The sequence below is a fragment of the Dipodomys merriami genome, unplaced genomic scaffold, assembly GCF_024711535.1.
Source record: "Dipodomys merriami isolate MVZ:Mamm:240054 unplaced genomic scaffold, mDipMer1.0.p SCAF_894, whole genome shotgun sequence".
NCBI classification, from domain to species: Eukaryota; Metazoa; Chordata; class Mammalia; order Rodentia; family Heteromyidae; genus Dipodomys; species Dipodomys merriami.
The window spans coordinates 159,785-173,815 of NW_027206506.1; positions in this window are offsets into that span (position 1 = coordinate 159,785).

Here is a 14,031-nt window from a genome sequence, read left to right on the forward strand (position 1 = left end):
TATTTTGATAACTAACTTAAAGGTCCTTGTCTGTTCCAATGCCTGGTTATTTACTATGTGAATTATACTACCTTGACATCATTTTTATTGTATTTTTCTGATTTGTTTTGTCCATTTGGAGGTTTTATGTTGGGGGAATCTATGATCTTCATACATGACTCTCTGTATTCTTGGTTGATTTGCCAGGTGTTGGTTTTCTGTTGTGATTTGCTTTTATGGAATTAGGTTTTTGTCTAGACCATTAAATGTAGGAGTAGAAACTAGTTGAGGTGAGATGTTGCGATGTTAATACTTGTGATTCCAGCCACAATTCACACTGTCCAGTGGTATGGTGAATTGTCTCTGTAGATGGATTTGGCTTTCTCTGATGTACATTTCTGTTCCTGCTTTTTTCCATGTTTCCCTATTTCCACAATGCAGATGTGTTTTTGAATATGTTGGCCAACACAGTCATGGCAGTCACCTACCTGTCTGGGTAACTTTTAATAGATTTCTGTTTTCTTCTGAAGACAGTATGAACTCTTCTTTCGAATTGGATATCTATATATAATTATAGCTGACTTGGTGTGACCCTCTAGACCTGGAGTACCTGCTAGGACTCTAAATCTCTGTTTCATTAGAGAGAGCTAGGGTAATCTTCTGTTGTTCTTCTGTCATTATTTCTCCTATTCCTTAGATTTATTTATGTATTTATCTTAGTTTTTTTTTGGGGGGGGGTCCAGACGTGGGGCCTGAACTCTGGGCCAGAGTGCTGTCCCTCGCAGCTCAAGGCTAGTATTCTACCACTTGAGCCACAGTGCCACTTCCTTTTTATCTTTTTGCTTATGTGGTGCTGAGGAAGTGAACCCAGGGCCTCAGGCATGCAAGGCAAGCGCTCTACCACTGAACCACCTTCCCAGCTCAGATTTATTTATTTTTATTGTGGTCTTTTTCACATAATTTAAGATTTGTTATTGTTGTATCAGGTTATTTTTGTTTTTCTGTTTGTGTTACTTTGAAGTAGTGATTTCAGGCTTGTATGAAGAGACAATAAAGTATAAACGTATGCTACTATATTGAAGGAATGAGAGCAAACGGTTTAACTTTTTGCTACACAATTAAATAAATATTAACAAAGGCTAAATAAAATTGTTACTTATTTACATTTCAGAGCATGAGTATAGTGCTCTTGGATATCTTGGAGGAAAAGACGTTAGACTTATTATAACTGATGCTTTACATTGAAATTGTTGTCTAAACTTTCTTCTTCAGAAAAGCGAAAGCTCCATTTCTTCCATATTAGCATTATAAAATCATAATAGCTGCATGTTGAATTGGTTTCCTCTGCTATTTTTAATTCCATTCTTCATCCATGAGGTATCTAGGGCTTTGAATGACCAATTCCTTAAAAATACTTATATAGCTTATATTGTGATGTAAATCTCAGTAATATTAATATGAATTTATCTGAGTCTCATCTTGAGCTACATTCATATGAAATTTATTCAGTATCAAGCGAGGAACCTATTTTATTCTTTTCAGTGTTTAAATCAATAAATCAAGTCTCTTTAGAAATATGTTGTCTTTTATATTGCTCCTGTAAGCATCATGTGTTTCTAGTACTTTCACTGAAGTATATATTAAGTTTGGAATAGGAAGATACCACTCCATTATCAGTTTAAAGCAAACCCTTGAGTACTACTATATATGTAAAAAAAAGTCCAGTGTACATGTTCATACATGAACAATCTAGTGGTTAAGTAAATTAGACACAAGAACTACCACATCAATTCTCAATTTACTTAAAGGCACCAAAATATTTTGTTCATGAACATCACTCATTTTTAGAAAATGATTAGTCAATACAAAATTTATATTATTTTTGAAATTTACAAAATGTAAATTACACTCAGATTTGCTGTCAATATCCTGTATCCAAGAATACATTTATTCAGCAAATAGAGAAACAAAAAATAAGGGTTCATCACATAGAATGAAAGATGTAGTAGCAGACTGCCTGCTTAAGATTATAAGTACATGCAAATCTTGTGATATATTCAAAGATACTATGAACATTCATAAGAGGATTTGTGATCAGAGGTGATAGGTAAGCAAAGTAACTGGAAAACTGTATATGTAAATTGAGCTTTCAATATAGGATGACAAGTTTTCCATACATGAGTCTACAGAAGTTGATTCTGTATCTCTAACATATATCCAGTATTCTACATTTTCCCACATACTCTTGTTCTCTTACCTCAGTTCCTGATTAAGATTCCTCTACTTTCATGATGTCAATTTCTACTAAAATAACAAGGTGGGTGTTTTATTGGTCTCTAGATCCAATACACGTTATAATTTTGGAGTAGTAGTATGAATTCATGGAGTTTGACTTGAATGTACTTGATTTCATGGAAAGACAGGTCCAGGCAAGATCCTTCAGTCAAGAAAAACCTATGGAGGAAACAGCAATCAACTATAATTATAAAAGAATGGAACTGATGTCTCATTTGCCTGGGTGGCAGCTGTGTGTGTGTGTGTGTGTGTGTGTGTGTGTGTGTGTGTGTGTGTGTGTGTGTGTGTAGAGAGAGAGAGAGATAAAGAGAGAGGGAGAGGGAAAGAGAAGAGAGAGAGAGAGAGAGAGAGAGAGAGAGAGAGAGAGAGAGAGAGAGAGAGAGAGAGAGAGAGAGAGAGAGAGAGAGAGAGAGAATTTTATTGTGGCTTACATATTTACAGTCTTTAGAGCATTGCTTTTTAGGTAGAAGGTGTTCATATCAGAGCTCTGATAGCACTAACACTTTTCACTGTGATAAACATTTGCTTAATCTCTAATTAAAAAGGAAAAATAAACTAACATCTTACTCGCTTGTTTTGACAATTAATTAGTATATTAAAGGCCAAAGGGAGGAATTGGAGATCAATATAATCTTTTTCCTATCTTTGGAATATTACACAGCAATAGCTGTGATTTTAGGAGTCTCCTGCCATGTACTGACAGCTGAATTAGTAATATACTTAACAATATGAAACATATGATAGAGAAATAGCTCAGCCAGCAAGCACAAATAACTGGTGATAAGATTGAACTTTTGAGCCGGGTTGCCACATCTTTTAGGAATGTAATTCATTCATATGAACTTCAAATTTTGTGGCTTTCCCTGTGTGATTACATGGTAAGAATGTATTGTAGAAACAAGAATTCCTGTTCAGCCAAGTAGAAATTGCTCATGATCCCATCCTCACGTTGCAAATTTCCATTCCATGTACTTCAGCACTTCATCCTTCCTTGTGGGAGACAGGAAAAAAATAATTTTGTTTTAATATTAGAGTATGCAAATTAGTGTGTACAGGCATGATTTGTACAATTACAGAAATTTGTAATAAATGTAAGTAGGGATTATGTCACAAATAAAAATATAATTAAAATCACATAACAAGACTAGAAGTCACAGCATTTTTCGCAAGAAAACATACATTAGGTTAGTTGCAGAATTTATTTTAGAAGATAACTTTATATTAAAGTAAAATGAGCTTTACCTAAGGATTGAAACATCTTATTGAAAAATATATTTCTTAGACATAATTTGCTGCACAATTTTAGGGATACAGGTGGCCCCATTGCAACAATGAGATGTACAAGACATTATGTCGAAAAGTGAACTTTACAACTTTGGCTTGGGGGGGATGGAGATGGGAAGGAATGGGAAGGTGGAACAAAGGAGGAGGCAAGCGGCACTGTGGCTCAAGTGGTAGAGTGCTAGCCTTGAGCTGAATAGCAGAGGGACTGTGCCCAGGCCCCGAGTTCAAGTTCCAACACCACCACCAACTAGCAATATATAAGTAAAGGAAAGAAAAAATGTGATCTTATCCACCAGTTCATAGCTAGTATAATCCCTGCTCTCTCAAGATGGACTTTTTTTTCCAATTAAGTCCATGCTCTTGTATCTGACTTTCATTGAAAACAGAATTATTCTTCCATTATACTTTCTACAAAGTTGTGTCATTAGCAAGCGTGATTTAGAAAGGCGGTGGTCTCATACTTCCTGTTCCACGTAGGAGTAATGCTTTCACTATATCACTCTCATAAATCTACATACTGGACTTGGCTTTATTGTTTCAACGTGGTCTTATTCATAGAGTCTTCTGTAGTGTATTGAACCCTTATACTGAAACACAGAATTTCTCTTTCTCTTATTATTGCTATAGTTAACATGAGTTAACAAATTCATGTACACTTGGGAAATAATGTGCAGCACATACACTCATACAAAAAAAATGCTCTGACAAACTTCTTCCCCTTTAAAATTTGCCTTAATTTACAGAGAATTTATAAAGTTTAACTCAATATACTCATGGATAATGTATTTATAAGCAATATAAATTTCATATTTTCTCTTTATTAAGTTGTCTCTGAAACTCGTGTTACTTCAGGTCCAAAGGTGTCCCTGTGTTATTTCGGTCAAGCCAGAAATCATTCACTATACCTCAAGCAGCACCATAGATTATTCCTGGAAGTAACTGTCACTGGATGTGGAAACTGATCCCAGGAGAGGAATAGAATATTGAGGATTGACAAAGTTCAAGTTAACTTGTGCTTTCCTTTTTACTGTAAAAGAAGAGAATCCGAAGGCTTGAAGAAAACTCTGTCCTTAGATTTTTCTAGTGTGTTTTTATTCTAGTTGAGAGAATTACAAAAAGAAATAATGTGCCATTAGATGGTCAGCATAGAACAAAAGGAAAATAACGTTGTTTTAAATATGTTCTACTGCAGGGGCTGGGAAGGTGGCTCAGTGGTAGAGAACTTACCTTACATACCTGAGGACCTAGGTTCAATTCCTCAGCACCACATAAGCCAAAATAAGCTAGAAGTGGTGCTGAGGCTCAAGTGGTAGAGAACTAGCCTTGAGTTGAAGACCTGAGGTAAAGCGCCGAGGCCCAGAGTTCAGGCCCACGACTGGACCCCCCCCCCCCCAAAAAAAAAAGAATTATACTGCAAAGAAACAAAGACATGGAGGTTTTAAAGTGTTTTATGGATGGATATTTCACTACTGACATGATTCTCTTATTGCAGGAGTCAGTTAACAATTCCTTTAGTTTGGTCCTGAGTTCTCCAGAGCAATATGGATTCCAAAAGATTATCCAGTGCATATGATCAGCAAAAGGAGCCACTTCTCAGACCAATACTCCTTTAAGGAGGGTCCCAATGAAATATCTCTTTTTTTGTTTGCTTTTTTGTTTAGTTTATGTTGTTTCTGAGGCTTGAACCCAGAGGCTGGACCCTGTCCCTGAACAGTTTTTGTTCCTGCCAACCAGCCCCCAAAGCTAGTACTCTACTGCTTGAACCAAAACTCCACTTCTTGATTTTTTGCTGTGTAATTACAGATAGGAGTTTGACAGATTCTCCTGCCTGGGGTGGCGTTGAACTAAGATAGTAAGAAAGCCAAGTGACATCAACTATACAGTCTTATCTTTTCAAATGAGAAATATTAGATGAAATTTATTGTAAAGGTAATATTTGACCATTTTTCTGTCTTTTTGGTGAACATACAGTACAGAGGAGTTACAATTACATGGGCAAGATAACGAATACATTTCTTATCAAACATTGTTGCCTCCTCTTTGTTTCCCCTTCCCCTAACTTCCCATATACCCCACTCCTCCATCCAATCCTCCCCCCACCAAAGTTGTAAAGTTCGTTTTTCGACATAACGACTTGTACATGTCATTGTTGCAATGGGTCTACCTGTATCCCTAGTTAAATGATTTGTTTTTAGAGAATATGTCCAGCAAAGAATCCATAACATAACTCACCAAAAGCAGGTGCACTGAATCCTTTTGGAATTTTTTTTTTGATTGGGAAGATTATTGATCTTGTCGTTCCTTTTGGGGAAACTAAAATCATATTTCACCACTTTTGTTCTTGTGGGGCTTGAACTCTGATCCTGCGTGATTAGCTACAGCACCACCTGCTGGTTTCTGGTGGTTAATTGAAGGTTAGGGTCTCATGGTCTTTCCTGACAAGACTGGCTTTGAACCACATCCTCTGGTCACAACCTCCCTAGTAGCTAGGATTACAGGTGTAGACCACCAGCACCTGGCTCATATTTGCATTTATGTGCACTGAATGACACTGTGTAGACAAAGAATGGAAATTTTAAACAAATGATGACATTGCAGCATTTCAGCAAAATTGAAGTAGTAATAAATATGTCCTCCTTTTCCATTTTGTTACATTAATGACTGATGATCTTGGGACCTTTTCATTAGCATCCTCTGCCATCTGTATAGGTGTATTTAGTATCAGGAAATGTTCATAGAGAAATATAGAAAGAATGATATTTTTAGAAAACAAAGGAGATAAGATATGAAAGAATAGCATAGAAGGAGATACATTTATCACACAGAGACTAAGCGCTTGCCTAAGATATTTAGAATGCTAAAAGCAATGAAGAAAAGCCTAGTTGACAACAAGTTCTACAATAATCAAAAATTGTTCTCTAGAACAGTTTCTTATATACCTTAATTATTATCATTTATTCCTTCTATCTGGAGTTATTCCTTATTTTCTTTCACAACTATTAATTAGCCTCTGCCTTTTTGGTGCCATAACTCACCAAAAAGATTTCAAAATCACACTTAGCCTACCTTTCTCGTTGTGATAAGCAGTGAGGACACAAATCCTAGAATCATTGAATTTCCAGAATTAAACTTTTCCTGACATCTAAGCACATTCCTGGCATTAATTGCTGTGACTTAATGAACAAAACTTTTTCCAACACAGTATCCTAACATAAGTAAAGTACATACATTAGGGACTGTTGTCAGGTGTCAGTATGGAAGAAGCAATTATATATTCCAAGTATGGGTTCTTTATTTTGAATTTACTAACTAAATGTTTTTTTTGTTGTTGTTGTTTTTTCCCCAGTGGAAGGGCTTAAACTCAGGGGTAGGGAATTTTCATGAGTTTTTTTTTCTAACTCAAGGCTAGCACTCTACCACTTGAGGCACAGCACAAATTCCAGGTTTTTTTAATGTGTTACTAAGGAATGAACCCAGGGTTTCATGGCTGCTAGGCAATCACCGTACCATGAAGCCAAGTTCCCAGAGCCCTAAATAACTTTCTTAAGATGGCATTACATTTTCATTCCGTAATTATATATCATAATTTTGGCCAGGTGCTAGAAAATGATGTAGAAAGCAATAAAATACAATAAGTCTAGTAAGGCTGGATGGGCAATGAATAACTGTCATGGTCTAGCCAGGGAACAGAAGGGTTTATCTCATGAATCTGTTTCAACAAGCTATTGAGCCAGCTACTGACCCACAGCCCACCTCCCGAATGAGAGGGCCATCTAGGTTCCATCCATTTGAGGATGCTGGGCCCCCTCTTCCAGCACCCATTCAAACAGGTCTTGGGAAAGAGAGAGAAAATGACAGAATTACAATTAAGTATGGTGCCGGTAACTCAGAATTCTAATCCTAACTACACAGGAGGCTGAGATATGAGGATCATGGTTCATAACCAGCCCAGGCAGGAACGTATGTGAGACTCTTATCGCCAAAGAACCACCAGAAAATCAGAAGTAGTGCTGTGGGCTCAAGTGGTAGAGCACTAGCCTTTTGCTGAGGCTCTCGGGAACAGTACCCAGGCCGAGAGTTTCAGCCCCACGACTGACAAGAAGTGAACTTCCTAACACAAGAAGTGGACATAATAGCACCCATTGTCCTAGGGAGCATGGTAGCAAAGTCAGCCAGAGCTTCCTGTGAAGTTGGAGTCATAAGTAGGTCACCTGGCTTCTCTATGCCTTGGTTTCGCCCGCTGCAAAACTCAACACAGTGAAGGATCCTCTTCTTCATGGGGATAGGGTAATGATGACAGAGAGCCATGTTTTGTTTGATAATCCCACATCTGTTGCACGATTAATAACGGGGCCCACCTGAGCCCTTTCCGGGTATTTTCCTGTCATTTGCTCACAGAATTGCTGAGAATCTTCTCTGAAGGCCTCTCCCTCTGTGCCTAGCCATGCTCCAGAGAACTCTCTGTATAAATCCCTTTTTTCCTCACAACTGTCCTGTGAGGAGAATGAAGTTCGATGGTTGCGACCTTACCTAGAGCTTCACCTGTGGTAATGAATCGTCTGCTGTGATTTTTCTGCCTGCTCAAACTGACTTAAGAAACCATTCAAGCCACAGGAAAATCAAAAACCACCAGCAGATCAGAGACACCAACAAGAGACAAGTTAAGGACACAGGGAGATACAGGATCTTCCCATCCCCCCCAAAAAAAATCTAAGAACTCTTTTTTTGTATCCTTTATAAAAATTTTTTTCTACAAGTTTTTTTTTTAATTTTTACCTTTTAATTTTTTGTTTTCTATTAACTTTTTTTCTTCCTATTATAATTTTTATTTTGGGGGTATATGTGTGTGTATTTTTTTTCTTTTAAATATTTTTTGTTTAGTTCTAGTGACCACTTGATCCTTTTTTCTTTCCTTCTCATTCTTTTCACTTTTTCTTCTTGTCATTCTTCTTTTCGTGATATAATTGCTGTTCTGCTCAGCCTCAGATATGCCAATAGTTGATTATTTGACCTTAGACCCATTGTGTACATGCTTAATCCAGAAATTTATTACTCAATTTAAAACCTATTAGGCTTAAATTCCTTAATAACAGTACTACCTCTTTATACCTATATAATATTTTAAGCATTTCTATTTTTAAGTTTTTTACATCTCCTTTTTATCCCCCCTTCTCTTATTCCATCCATGTTCTTCTCTGAATATTACGTTTTCAAATTTGCATAATTTTTAAGTGTTGTACTTCTCAATTTTTAATATCTGTTTTTCTATTTTTTTTTGTTTTTTTTTTCTTTCCCTTTCTTCTTATTTTCTGTCTCTCTACTATCATTCTATATAACCTATTTCCCGCTTTGAGATTAGGATTGAGTTAACTGTCCCACAGCCTTTCCACATCCCTATATGCCTATTTTTACCCATATCTCTCCCTAAACTTAATAATTTCTGTTTGCCAAATTCTTCTTTGCAGTTCAATGCCCATTAATCATAGTTGTTTGATGTTGAATAGGTATATCTGTTCAACTAAATTTTTGCAAATTTTTGACTTTGCAATTACAGACTTTGGTTGATGCTTGCTTTAAAATAGTGTGCTAGCACAAAACTGGCGTTACTTTCATCTCAAATAGGCAGAGCAACCCTGAAAAACACAAGAATAACGGCAAGCCCGGGTATCTCAACTTCCACTTATGATAATCAGGGGACAGAAAAGATAATGAATAACCCAGAGGAGAGTTCCCAAAAAGCTCTACAAACACTACTGGTAAACATGGAAAATGAAAATATTGAAAACCAGCAAAGGACTCTGAATGAGCTTGATAGGGAGAGAGAGGAGGCAAAACAAAGTTTAATACAAGAATATCATGATCGTGAGGAAGTTACTCAAGGATTGATACAGGAATTGCATGAGCAGCTTGAGAACACTCAAAGAGAAATAAAGGAATGCCATGAGAAGACTGAGATCAATCCATGAGAACTACAGGAACTGCATGAACGTGAAGAAGCTAATCAAAGTGTAATACAGGAATTAAGAGCGTGGGATGAGAATGCACAAAGATCACTAAAGGCATTCATGGAATCCACAAACAGAGAACTGAAAGAAGTCAGTGGGACCACAAAGGGAATGCTGAATGGAACCCAACAGAAGGAATGGGAATAACCAAACAACTAAGTGATTTGAGAATAAACACTGAAAACCAAATTAAGGAATTAAAGAAGTTCATACAAGATATAAAACAATGCTCCAACAAAGAATTTGAAGCCATCAAAGCCGACCAAATAGAAGAAAAAGAAATAAAAAACAAAGTGTGAAGTCTTGATAGTAGATTACACCATGCAGAAGATCAAATCTCGGGGATTGAAAACAGCATAGATATTATAGAAAAAGAAAATACACCATCCAAGACAAATACAAGAAATATGATAGAGCTATTCAGCACTTGGAAGACACCATCAGAAGGCGTAATATGAGGATAATGGCTATAGAGGAGAACCTAGAGACAGAAGTTAATGGTCTATGAAATTTGTTTAACAGGATCCTAGCAGAGAACTTCCCAAACATGCAAAAAGATAGGCCTACTCAGATACAAGAAGCTATTTGTACTCCAAATAGACCGGACCATATTAGGACATCCCACTGTCACATTATAATCCACACAAGATCAATTCAAACCAAGGAAAAGATCCTTAAAGCTGTCAAGGAGAAAAGATCAATCACCTATAAAGGGAAACCAATTAGAATCACCTCAGATTTCACAGGGGAGACAATCATAGAAAAAGGAGCCTAGAATTATGTATGCCATGCCCTAAAGATAAACAACTATCAACCAAGAATTCTGTACCCAGATAAACTCTCCATTACTGAAGGTCAAATAAAAAACTTCCATAGCAAAGAAAAATTGAAACAATATATCTCCACAAAACCAGCCCAACAAAACATTATTAAAGATGTCCTACATATAGAATACCAACAAGACCACAATAAAGGCCATGAAATTGCACCCAAACTGAGAATCCAATAACCTCAGGAAGAACCCAGTTGCCTCAGGCCCCAAGAAGGTAGATAAAATGGCATGTACTCGCAAATACCTCTCAGTCCTATCTCTCAACATTAATGGACTTAACTCTCCAATTAAGCGACATAGAGTGTCTTGTTGGATTAAAAAGCAAGATCCTTCTATCTGTTGCCTTCAAGAGTCACATCTTGCTCATAAAAGCAAACACATTATCAATGTGAATGGCTATTTCGAAAAAATTATAAAATTGAGACTCAGAAAATCTTATCAGAAAAAGAAGAGAACACACCCAAATAAATAAACTGAGAGATGAGAATGGAAATATCACCACAGAAAAAAATAAAGATTCAGAACATTATAAGGGAATATTTCTCAAAACTTTATGCTAATAAGTTTGATAACTTGGCAGAAATGGGCCTTTTCCTAGCATTAATTGACATGCCAAAACTAAACCAAGATGAGTTAAAACATCTTAACAGGCTCATATCAAGCATTGAAATAGAAACAGCAATAACACCTCCCATCTAAGAAAAGCCCAGGACCAGATGGCTTTACAGCAGAATTCTATAAGGCCTTCAAAACACAGCTCACACCAATACTACTTCAACTCTTCAATGAAATTAAAAGAGAAAGTTCACTACCGAATTCATTCTATGAAGCCATAACAACCCTCATCCCCAAACCAGACAGGGACTTTTCACAGAAAGAGAACTATAGACCCATTTCTTTGATGAACATTGATACAATATTTCTCAACAAAATTTTGGCCAATCGACTTCAACAATTCATTCAAACAATTCATCATCTAACAGGATTCATTTCAGGGATGCAAAACTGGTTCAATATACGCAAATCAATTAATATAATTCATCACATCAACAGGAGCAAGGATGAGAACTACATGGTTATCTCAATACATGCAGAAAAGGCATATGGCAAGATCCAATGCCCCTTTATGATGAAGGTTCTGGAAAAATTAGGAATCCATGTAACTTTCTCAATGCAATAATGGTTGTATATGACAAACCTACAGCCAGCATTATACTTACTGGTGAGAAACTAAAGCCATTTCCACTTAACTCAGGAACGAGACATGAATGTCCAAGCTCTTTACTTCTCTTCAATCTAGTGTTAGAATGCCTAGCTACAGGAACAATAGAAGATGCAAACCTAAAGGGGATCCAAATAGGGAAAGAAGAAGTAAAAGTCTCCCTCTTTGCAGATATCATACTTGTAGTCAGAAAATCCCATAGATTTCACTCCCAAATTACTCAAGCTGATTCAAAACTTTGGCAAAGTAGCAGGGAACAAAATTAACCCCCCAAAATCAATGGCTTTTCTGTATACCAACAATGAGAAAAGAGTGGCTGAAATTAGGAAAGCAACTCCATTTGTAATAGCCAGACAAAAAATAAAATACCTAGGAATTAACTTAACCAATGAAGTGAAGGACCTCAATGATGAAAACTTTAAAAACCTTAAAAATGAAATCAAAACAGATCTTAGAAAATGGCAAAAACTCCCATGTTCCTGGAATGGACAAATCAACATCGTGAAAATGGCAATACTTCCCAAGGCTATCTACAAATACAATGTGATATCTATCAATATTCCAACCTCATTCTTCAAGGAAATAGAAGAAGCAGTCCAATAATTCATAGGGAACAATAAAATACCCCAAATAACAAAAACAATCCTCAACATAAGGAACAGTGCTGGAGGAATATCAATACCAAATTTCAAACTCTACTACAAAGCCATAGTAATCGAAATGGCTTGGTACTGGCACAAGAACAGACCTCAGGACCAATGGAACAGAATTGAAATCCAGAAATGAACCTACAGACCTATAGCCTTCTAATATTCGATAAGGGAGCTAACAAAATACAATGGAAGAAACACAGCTTCTTCAGTAAATGCTGCTGGCAAAATTGGTTAACTACTTGTAGAAAACTAAAGCTAAATCCTTATATATCACAATGAACATGAATCAACTCCAAGTGGATCAAAGACCTCGATGACAAAGCAGACACTCTGAAAACATTACAGGATGGAATAGGAGAAATCCTAGGTCTCTTTGGCACAGGCTGAAATTTTCTTAATAGAGACCCAGAAACACAACAAATCAAAGAAAGTTTGGACAAATGTCATTGCATGAAATTGCAGAGCTTCTGTATGGCAAAGGACATAGCTAGCAAAATCAATAGAAAGCCCACGGATTGGGAGAAAATCTTCATTAGCCATACAACAGACAAGGGTCTCACATCTACAATATACCTGGAACTTAAAAAAATTAAATCCCCCAACAACAAATCTTCAAAGAAACTACTGCCCAATAAATAATTGGGCTAAAAGCTTAAAGAGAAACTTCTCTAAAGAGGAAGGAAGGATGGCCAAGAGACACATGAAGAAATGCTCAAACTCTCTAGCCATAAACGAAATGCAAATCAAAACAACATTGAGATACCACCTCACCCCAGTTAGAATGGCTATAATCAAGAACTCTAATAACAGCAGATTCTGGAGGGGATGTGGACAGAAGGGAACCTTACTGTATTGTTGGTGTGAGTGTAAACTTGTTCAAACACTTTGGAAAGTAGTATGGAGGTTTCTCAAAAACTCCACATAGAACTCCCCTATGACCTAGCAATCCCACTCTTGGACATTTACCCAAATGCTCACAATCAACACCACACTAAAGCTACCAGCACACTTATGTTTATTGTAGCCTTATTTACCATAGCTAAGATAGGGAACCAACCCAGATGCCCCTCAGTAGATGAATGGATCAACAAAATATGGTATATATACACAATGGAATTCTATTCCTCCATCAGAAAGAATGGCATTGCTCCGTTTCTTAGGAAATGGATAGACTTGGAAAAATTATATAGAGTGAAGTAAACCAGGCCCAAAGAAACATAGGTCCCATGGTTTACCTTATTTGCAATAACTAGTATATGTCTGACTCAAGCAGAAAAAGTCAGATTAGTTGGTGTTAGGGAAATGAACCCTAAGATATGTATTCAAAAATTTTTACTTTCATTCCATTTTTTCTAGTACATTTATAAGTTTATTTTTTGTTGCTTTTTATGTCCCTCCCCCACGGTATATTCCCTGCTTTCACTGTATTGTATGTTGTTATAATTTATCGAGGGGAAGGGAAAGAAAATCCTTTAGATAGGGATTACAGGTGGACCCATTGCAACAATGAGACATATAAGTCCTATGTGGAAAATGAACTTTACAGCTTTGTTAGGGGGAGGTGGAGGGTCGGATAGGGGGATGGGGAGAGAATGGGATGGGAAGCAGAATCAAAGGAGGAGGCTACAATACTTGATAATTTATGTACTCATTATCTTGCCCATGTTTGGGATAATCCATCTAAATCGATGATTGCGCATGTTGTTACATGTCTACCATCCCAACTCCAGAAGACTAGGTCTGGTGAAGCATACCTGTCAT